This window comes from Plectropomus leopardus, chromosome 6 (assembly GCF_026936395.1).
Source record: "Plectropomus leopardus strain MGB_pleo_1.0 chromosome 6, ASM2693639v1, whole genome shotgun sequence".
Taxonomy (NCBI): domain Eukaryota; kingdom Metazoa; phylum Chordata; class Actinopteri; order Perciformes; family Serranidae; genus Plectropomus; species Plectropomus leopardus.
The window spans coordinates 3,187,705-3,197,910 of NC_142181.1; positions in this window are offsets into that span (position 1 = coordinate 3,187,705).

Below are 10,206 nucleotides of genomic sequence, written 5' to 3' on the forward strand. Positions count from 1 at the left end.
CTATTCTATGGGAATGTACTCTTTATGCTAACACTTTACGGCACACATCTTTATGTGAATGTACACTCCCTGCTAACACTTTAGCGCACTCTGTTCTGTGTGAATGTAGACTCAGTGCTAACACTAGCATACATTAGCCTATTCAATGTGAATGTACTCTCAATGCTAACACTTTAGCTCACTCTTTTCTATGTGAATGTAAACTCCATGCTAACACTTTAGCATACATTAGTCTATTCTGTTAATGTACATCCCATGCTAAAACTTTAGCATGCACAATTTCGGAGTGAATGTACACTCCGTGCTAAAACAAAAGTTTAGCCAACAGTGTGCTAAATTATATTGGTGGTAGCACTTTAGCACGCGTGGTGCTAAGTAATGGAAGGCTCAATGCTAACATTTAAGCATGTTAACATCATTAAAAAGTGATAGTGCTGGTGTATTACATGCTAAGATTTTAGGGTACACTATTGTGGGAAATGCTGCTTCATGCTAACATGTTAGCTTTGAGTGGTAAAGGCTTCACATTAAACTTTATGACATTTATAAGGGTATTGCATGATTTAGTAATATTTACACTATTCTGACTCCTTGCTGGCACTTTAATATTAGCATTAAAGATACTCATGATGTTGACATTATCAAACATCATGTCTCTATGCTAACATCCCCCCTCACGTTTTCTCAGATGCTGCAAATAATCGATCAATGACTTTCATTCCAAAAGTACTTTTTACGGCCTCCATTAAACCTCAACCTGCCTCAGTGATTCACCACATTTCCGAGAATGAATTTCGACACCCCAAGAGTTCTCGCCTGGACTTGTTAAAAGCGGCTTTTGGTTTTACATTGGATAAAGTGATAACGACAGTAAAACAAGCAAAGTACTGTCGGGTTTATGCAGAGAGAGGGTTAGAAACGGCATCAAAGTTAGATTTTCTGACTGTTAAAATGCCGTACGCCTATTTCAGAGCATACGTGTTAAAGCTGTGTTGCATTACAGGCATTGGAGTAGGCCTGCTGAAAAAACTCAGAGCTTAGATTGTGTTTTTCCAAAGATTTATCAGCATTTTATGTAAATTCATTGTTGTTGAGATGCTCTCTGTTGCAAAAACAAGGTTTTCTCATATTCCATCAGAGCTGTTTTCTCTGCAGCATCATATATCTGCAGTACATTTTGTTATATGGACGTATTTAATGGGTAAACGTAAATGCAACAGAGAAAAGTATCACTCCATTCACTACCACTCTGCAGTAAATTTTCCTGTAAAATTAAAGTAAACTAGTGGCAGCTGTAGTTGCCAGCATCCTACAGTTATTTTACAAAGTCACTACCGTAAATTACTTCAACAGTATATAACTGCTGATTTTATTGCAGTATTCTACAGTGGCATGTGAGGTTTACGGGGTAATAATGGCTCAAAAAAGCATCAAGATGTACGTCATTTTGCTATATTTTGGAAAAACTTTACATTACTACTATTTTTACAGCAATTTCACAGAAATAAATGTTCACATAAGATTACAGTAAACTACTGGCAGCTGTAGTTGCCAGCATTCAACCATAAATTGCTTCGATATTATACCACCCTTAAATTTATTACACTATTTTACAATAGAGTGTGACAGTCTTTGGGCTTACAGTATAATATTGGCTCCAAAAAGCGTCAAGATTTACGGTGATTTACTGTTTTGTTTTTTGGAAAAGCTGTACATAACTGAGAATTTTGCAGTATTTTTGCAACAATTTCACTAAAAAAAACTATCTCCGTAACATTACAGCATCCTGCAGTAGAGTATGAGGTTCTGGCTCCAAAAAGCACAAAGATTTACAGTGTTTTACTGCATTAAAAAAAAAACTGTGTAAGAATTTGCCATATTTTTACAGCAATTAATTTTAAAACCCTCCCAAGTAAACTTAACACTTTATTTCTGTTAGTGTTTCGGGTAAAGAGGTGTGTGCCTTTCTTTCGTGCCGGTTTCCTGTGTTTTCTCTCTGTGTGCTTTTCCAGGTGCCACCTCCCCTCCTCACCGTGCACACGGTGATCGAGCACACCTGTGCTGAATCTGCTGATCAGGAGCACGCAGCATTTAAGCACTGAAGAAGCCAAAGCTGCAGCCGGTGTGTCAGCGTGGCAGAGTGTGTGCTGTGTGTCAGATTGCAGACTAAAGAAACTAGTCGAAGCACGCTGCAATCTGTGATCTTTACTCCTGTTTTGGAGGGAGGGTGGTCAAATCTTTGTGTTTATTAATTCAGTCTTTTATTTAATTTAGGGACTCTTTTTTGTACACTTAATTGCAAATAATTAACATATTTATGTGCCTTTTTCCTTTTCTTTCCCTCCCAATTCATTTCCAGTGTCACTGCCCTCACCCCTGAGCCTAAACGGGAAATAAACACCCTCATTTGATTTAGACAAAACAGGACACTGAATGTTTGAGTGCTTGGTAACTTACAGACAGCAGCATGAGATCTGGGTTTGTTTTAAAAAAAAATGTAAAATGAAGAAAATTGTCCTGAAATCTTGTTAATGTGGTAATTTCAGATGGACATAATTGACTTTTATTCTTAAATGACATTCACATCAATATGCATTTAGGCTGAAGCATGAAGGATCTTTTGTTCAAATACAGCTGTAAACTGCAGATACAGAGGGGGTTATTTGTCATCTTGTTTTGTGAAATTATTTGTAGTTTTTACCTAAAAAAAGATGATAAGAAATAGATCCCAATGCATTTTCTAGTGCCTTTTTTTCACTCTTTATTATTAACGTAAGTGTGTGTTTGCTGAGGTTTATCAGGTCGTCAGTGGATTCATTTTTGTAAACTGATGCCTCCCCACAAAAAACAAAAAAATACAAGAATGAAGTAATAATCCAAAAATATCCTGAGAAGCACTTTGAAACCTGGAGTGACGTCGCTTTGCTTGTGCTGCTTTCAGATTCCTTTTACAAGTATTTTAACCTTTGAGCAAATTATCTCAGAGACATAAGAAGAAAGGGAATAAGTAACTTGGTAAGAAATGTTGAGGGATATTTAGAAAATAAAAATCAAGGGAAAAAAAGAAGAAAGACAGAAAAACTATATTCTGATACTCAGTCATTATAATTTTTTATGCACCTTTTCAGGTCTTGTTTGTTTGTGGTTTTAATGTCTTTTATTTTCTTTTGACTAATTTCTGGGGTATTTTCTTAATTTCATGCTGACTTTTGTGTTGTGTCTTTTTTTGTTGTTGTTGACTTCTGCACATGTTTTTGAAAGAAATCAAGGACTAATATAGACTTATATAGATTATATTTATTATATGTTGTGACTTCAGCTCAGTTTGGAGTGAAGTGAAAACACACACACACACACACACACACACACACACACACACACACACACACACACGGTACGTTTCTGTCTCTTTGTTTCCAAACCCTTTTGATTTCCCTCTCACCTCGACATGACTTCATCTTATCTCGTGAGCTGCCTCGGTGTGTGGTCGCCATGGAGCTCTCTGATTTTTAGAAAACAAACAGTAGGCTGTGGTTATTTAAAGCCGGAGAAAACACCACGGTTTTTTTAATAGGACGTATCGATGCAGACTTCTGAAATTAGCTGCAGTCACACATTTTAAGGAGCTGTGACGCAGATAAACTGTGTTTTCTCAATTTCAATAAGTTTCACATCAACTAAAGATGCAGATAAACATCAAATCGTGTGTTTTTACCAACAGTTTTGATTATTATTGACCAAGATAATGATTTTAACATGCAAACAGCTGTCACAAAGATCACATCTGTACAAAAAAATAAAATGTGATTGTTGGAAGAGATATGCAGAGAGAGTGTACCAACAGCACGGAGCCGAATCTCGATCTCATTTGACATGATTTTTTTTTTTTTTTTTCACTCATCGCTCTGTCTCTCGCTCTCTCTATCCCTCCATCGCTCACTCGCTCTGCCTGTAAATCCATGCTGAGATTTGGCTCACACACACTGGAGCTCTCTGCAGCCGAAAGTAGGCCAAAAGCCATCTGAGGACAGGGCTCAGAGAGGGAGAGAGAGAGGGAGGCAGGGACAGGCGGGTGAGGAAAAAACGACTGAGAGGAGCTGTCTCATAGAGGACATGAAGAAGGACATGATTTATGTCATTTGCACCTTTAAGTCCTATTTATCGCCTGAATTGTGGCTCTTTTTTTTGAGATTATGCAACACGTTTAAAGGTCTTTGTGAACAGGCTGGGACCAACACGTCTTTAAGGCCTGATCATGACGGGGTTTTTGACTTTTAATATAAGATTTTTATGAATTTATGAAAACTCTGTTGTCCACAAATGTGAAAATTTGCCTTCAGTGTCACCATAAAAGACATAAAAGACATCCCCTAAGCACATAAAAACACAAAATAAAAACAACAGCAATGCACTCCATGCAAAAAGTATAAAAATAGGCCTCAGTGATGCACATTCGAGCAGATATAATTTACAATAAATGAATATTCACGTAGAATCATCATGATGTGCAAAGACAATATTATGAAATCTGTGCAAAATACAATATTTATGACCTTTTCTGGGATGGTTCATGTCCAGAATATCACCTCCGACACTTCTGAGCAAAATCTGAAAAGATCTTTCTGTTGAAAACTAAAATAAAATGAAAAAATATTTGCTTATTTGTGTGAAATCTGATCAGTTAAGTCACATATGAAGGTCTACATTAAAGCTGTGTGTTGTGAGGGAACTCCATCACTTTGCTGGTTTAAAAATTAGGTTTGTGTGGGACATTTCGAGGGTTAAACGCTGCCTCTGTTTCATTAATAAACAAAAATAACGTGTTTTAGTTGTTGCAGTAAACAGCTAAAATAAAAGCATCTAAAACCAGCTTAGACTCTTAATGTGCTGATAAATACTTTATTGTTTTCAGCCAACATCTTTACATAAGAAACGATCTTTAGAACAGTTATTTTTCGAATATTAAAAAAGGATGTGGATTTTTATATATTTGAAAACTGCAGGGGCCTCACTGCAGGTCAATAAAGTTGACTTTTGCAAAGACATTGTTTAAAAAGACGTCAATTATTGTTTTTTCTCATTATTAATGCTCAGCACCATCACTTGTTTACGAGCTCTCACTATTTCAAGGGTACGTTCTTAAACTCGTCTGTCCGTATTTGCTCCGATGATCATTATAATACAGCAGAGAATGTGTCCTCATGTCTTTGTTGAAGACAGTCGTGTCTGTGTGTCTCTCTCTGTTACTCTCAGGCCAACACACTTTTTTCTTTTTCCCTCCGCAGCATGACAATTTCTTCACATTCAGACAGATACGAGTCCTCCACGCTGCGTTCACTGCTGCATTATGAACTTTTCCCCTTTTCATATCATTTTTATTCTCATTATATAAGCCGGCGTCGTCAGAGGAAGGTGTGAAATGTAAATAATGAAAAGTGCATGCTGTTATTCAACAATTAAGGAATGAATAAATTCTTCTTTCATAAGGATGTTGTTTTCTATAAGACTCGGCATACACAAACTATTCATTTGTTCTTCTTTTATAAAAGCTCAACGTGTTCTTTGTTCTCTCGTCGGCTGCAAACTTTTCTCAACAACTTTGACCTCCACAACGAATCTGTCAGAGTTTGTCTTCACTGCTTTTCTGTCTCAAAGCAGCTCATCCCACTTATGTAACAGGGGAACTAAGTTAACCCAAAGCTCCCAAAATGTCTCGTTTCCGAACACAAAACCTGGTTGTGACTAAAATAAAAGACGTGTTAGAATCACCTGATTTCATTAAAAGACGCAGTAAATCTGTCTCAGATTTCCAGCTCAGAAATTTAACTTAATTAAATTTCACATTATTGAATCCCTAATTCTGCACCAGACCTCGTTTATCTAAATGAGAAACAATAAATCAGGTTGTTTTCCTTCAGATTCAATCAAACTCTTTCTTTCCTCTGGAAAGTGAAAATATCTAGTTTGTCGTAGAATTCAATTAATCATATAGGAACATAATTATTATTTATTATTATTATTAGGTGGTTATTGTAGACTGCATCATTTAATCTTTAATGCTGAGAATGCTGATTATTCTCATTTCATTAGGTTAGATGAAACTGGGTGATATTCACTATTACTAAATATATTCAGCTTTTAAAAAAGATTTTATCATTCTGATGCAATAAACTAATACTGTTGTCCCCTCCCCGTATAAATATGTGGTTTTGACACCTAAACTATTTATTCAAATGTTTAGCATTACCTAAATATTAATCTGTTTAGCATAACCCAAATACGAGACTTTGATTCAATTTAAATACAAATGATACGTTTTTTTAAAAAAATATATTTGTTTGAATGTCTTTTAAGTTTATGTTGTTGTGGTTTCTTGTTTTGGATTTCTGGATTTCCAGTCTGAACAACACATTTACCCTCCGATACAAATAAAGAAACCTCAAACCTTGAACCTTGAACCTTGAATATGATATATTCATTATTACCCAAATATGCTGTACCTAAACATTTTGCATATTATAATAATACAAAACAATAATATGAAGCAAATGCAAATCTTCATTGCCAACCTCAAACCTTGAACCTTGAGCCTTGAATATAACCTGTTCAGCATTACCAAAATATGATGCTTTGATACTATTTTAATGCTAGATGATGATGTTTTATGTATTTGTTTTCACGTCTTTTAAATCTGTATTGTTGTGATATCCTGTTTTAAATTGCTGGATTTCTTGACTGAAAAACAAATTTACCCTCTGATACAAATAAAGAAACCTTAAACCTTAAACCTTAAACCTTAAACCTTGAGCCTGGAATCTAACCTGTTTATCATTACACATTTTTTGTAGCTGTTACCTAAACATCATACGCTGATACTATTTTAACACTAGTTGATGCTTTTTTATGTATTTGTTTTAACATCTTATAAATCTGTATTTTTGTTTACTCTTAGCTACAAATAAAGAAACCTTGAACCTTGAATATGATCTATTCAGCATTACCCAAATATGCTGTACCTAAACATTTTACATATTTGTAATCATTAAAAAACATTAATATGAAGCAAATGCAAAATCTTTATTGCCAACCTTGAACCTTGCACCTTGAGCCTTGAATATAACCTGTTAATCATGACCTAAATATGATACTTTGATAATATTTTAATACTAGATTATGCTTTTTTACGTATTTGTTTTAATGTCTTTAAATCTATATTGTTGTGATGTCTTGTTTTGGATTGCTGGATTTCATGTCTGCAAAACAGATTTACCCTCTGATACAAATAAAGAAACCTCAAACCTCAAACCTTGAACTTTGAATATTACCCATCAAGCATTACCCAAATGAAATTTGTTTGGCATTTCCTACAAATGACCTGTTTTGCATTATCCAAATATGATGCTTTGATACTTTTTTAATACTTGATGATACATTTTTGTGTATTTGTTTTAATGTCTTTTACGTCTGCGTTTATGTCTGTGTTGTGATGTCTTGTTTTGGATTGTTTTGGAGCACATTTACCCTCTGATACAAATAAAGAAACCTTAAACCTTGAACCTTGAACACTGAATATTACCTATTTAGCGTTACCCAAAGATGTTGTACTTAAACATTTTGCATATTTGTAATAATACAAAACATTTCTATAAAGTATTTGCAAAATCTTCATTACAAACCTTTAACCTTGAGCCTTGAATATGACCTGTTTATCATTTGTACCTGTTCAGCATTACCTAAACATGATACTTCAATACTTTTTTAATAAGAGGTGATGCTTTTATATGTATTTGTTTTAACGTATTTGTTTTCAGGTCTTTATTTTGTGATTTCTTGTTTTGGATTTCTGGATTTCCTGTCTGCACAGCAGCTTTACCCTCTGATACAAATAAAGAAACCTCAAACCTTGAACCTTGAACCTTGAATATGATCCATTTAACATTACCCAAATATGTTGGACCTAAACATTTTATACAAAACATTAATATGAAGCATTTGCAAAATCTTCATTGCCAACCTAAACCTTTTGAATTCTGTTAAAGCATTACCTAAATATGACATTTGATACTATTTTAATACTAGATGATACTTCTTTATGTATTTATTTGAATGTATTTTAAACCTGTATTGTTGTGATGTCTTGTTCTGGATTACTGGATTTCCTGTCTGTACAAATAATAAGATTTTTTTTTGGCTTTTCATGCCTTTATTAGTGCAGGACTACCTCTACTCACTGAGCTGGAGGCCGTCCCCAACCTTGAATCTTGAATATTACCCAAATAAAATGTGTTCAGCGTTACCTTAATATGTTGCATTTTTGCAATAATACAAAACATTAATATGAAGCATCTGCAAAATCTTCATTGCCAGTCTTAAACCTTGAACCTTGAGTCTTGAAAATAACCTGTTAAGCATTACCTAAATATCATATTTGATACTATTTTAACACTAGTTTATACTTCTTTATGTATTTATTTGAATGTATTTTAAATCTGTATTGTTGTGATGTCTTGTTCTGGATAACTGGATTTCCTGTCTGTACAAATAAAGAAACCTTGAACCTTGAATCTTGAATATAGCCTGTTTTGTATTACCCAAAAGAAATCTGTTCGGCGTTACCTAAACATGTTGCATTCTTTGTAATAATACAAACATTTATATCAAGTATCTGCAAAATCTTTATTGCCAGCGTTTTTTTTTTTGCAGCTCAATGTCAGTTTTTTTTCAATGTGAAGTCATGACAACAACAGCATAATTAAAGTATTCACAACCGTTTTTCATCGCGTCGGAGGCGAGAGATGTCGGGGTCACGGCGAGCACGGTCAGGTTTAAGTAAAGCAGCTACACATTTAGGAAATAGTTGAGTTTAAGGTTAAATATTTAATTATTTTCACATAAACAAAACATGCACTCAGCCCTCCGGTGTCAAAATAAGCATTTATTGAATCATATGTTTATTGTCACATTAGTACCTGCATTGTCACCGAATAATGCAACTGACAAAAATAGATTTTGTGCGTTAATGGCTGTAATTTGAAAGAGACAAATTAGGATTTTGGAGAGGTGAAAAGCTCCTGAATAGCTTCATTCAGTCTATCATGGGTTCCTTTTTGTGGCACTTTTCACTAAATATGTAATTCATAAAAAAACTTCAATAAAATGTCAAAAGTGTCACTTGTATTGTTTAATTTTTTTATCCTTTTTTCATGGTTTGCAAAGCACTTAGGTTTACAAAAAATGCTATTATTATTAGAAGTATTGAAAGCAAATTGAGTTCAACATGCAGTGCAGGATTTGTTGAAATGCAGAATGACCGAGAAAAGAAAAACACTTAAGAATATAAGGAGATTAATGGAATAATAGCAAATATTACAGTGGATTTTGAGAATTGTTGCCTATATATCTATTCATGGCCACAGTGTGTGTTAATACAGACAGTTTAAAACAACATTCATTTATTTGTCGCACTCTTGGCCTCGGGCTGATTTAAGCATTTTATTATCTTGTGTATGTTTTGTTTATTTGTTTATTGATTCGGCAAAAGATGAAATTAAATCCACACATGCGTCCTCTCATCCAGGGAGGGATTGTACATAGAAACAATATTGAATACATGTTTAAAAGTGGGGTAGGATTTGATAAATATTCACTTCCTTCTGCTTCTTTTTGGACATTAAATACATACTTTTGTTTACTGAATATATCCGGTGGGCACTCTGGTGTTGTTTTTGCTGCTCATATTTTATTTGGCGTGTTTGAAATAATCCACTGTATCTCTTTGGTCAGTCACAGCGCTGCAGTCGGTCAACAACGCCATAAATCTTACACAAACATGTCTGATATCACAGACACATCTGGGTGATCTGGCACTTCCGGCAATGTCATCAGAGCAGAGACAGTTTTAGGGTGAATTTTGAGGTGTTACAACAATAAATATGGATTTATTAATCAGTAAAATCATGTTTAACATGCAGTTATTATAAAACTTTGCTTATTTGAATGTTTTATAACTTTAAAATTCAACATTTGTTTCACATTCAGGCCTGATCTGAGCCAAATCTGGCATTTATGGCTCAGTCCTGTTATATTACTGATCATATCAGCACAGTTTTAGGGCGAGTTTTGCCATGTTGATACATTACCAGGACAAAAATAAGTGCAACCTGACATGAGGTTCAGTGGCTGAATATATAACATGTGATCAGTGTG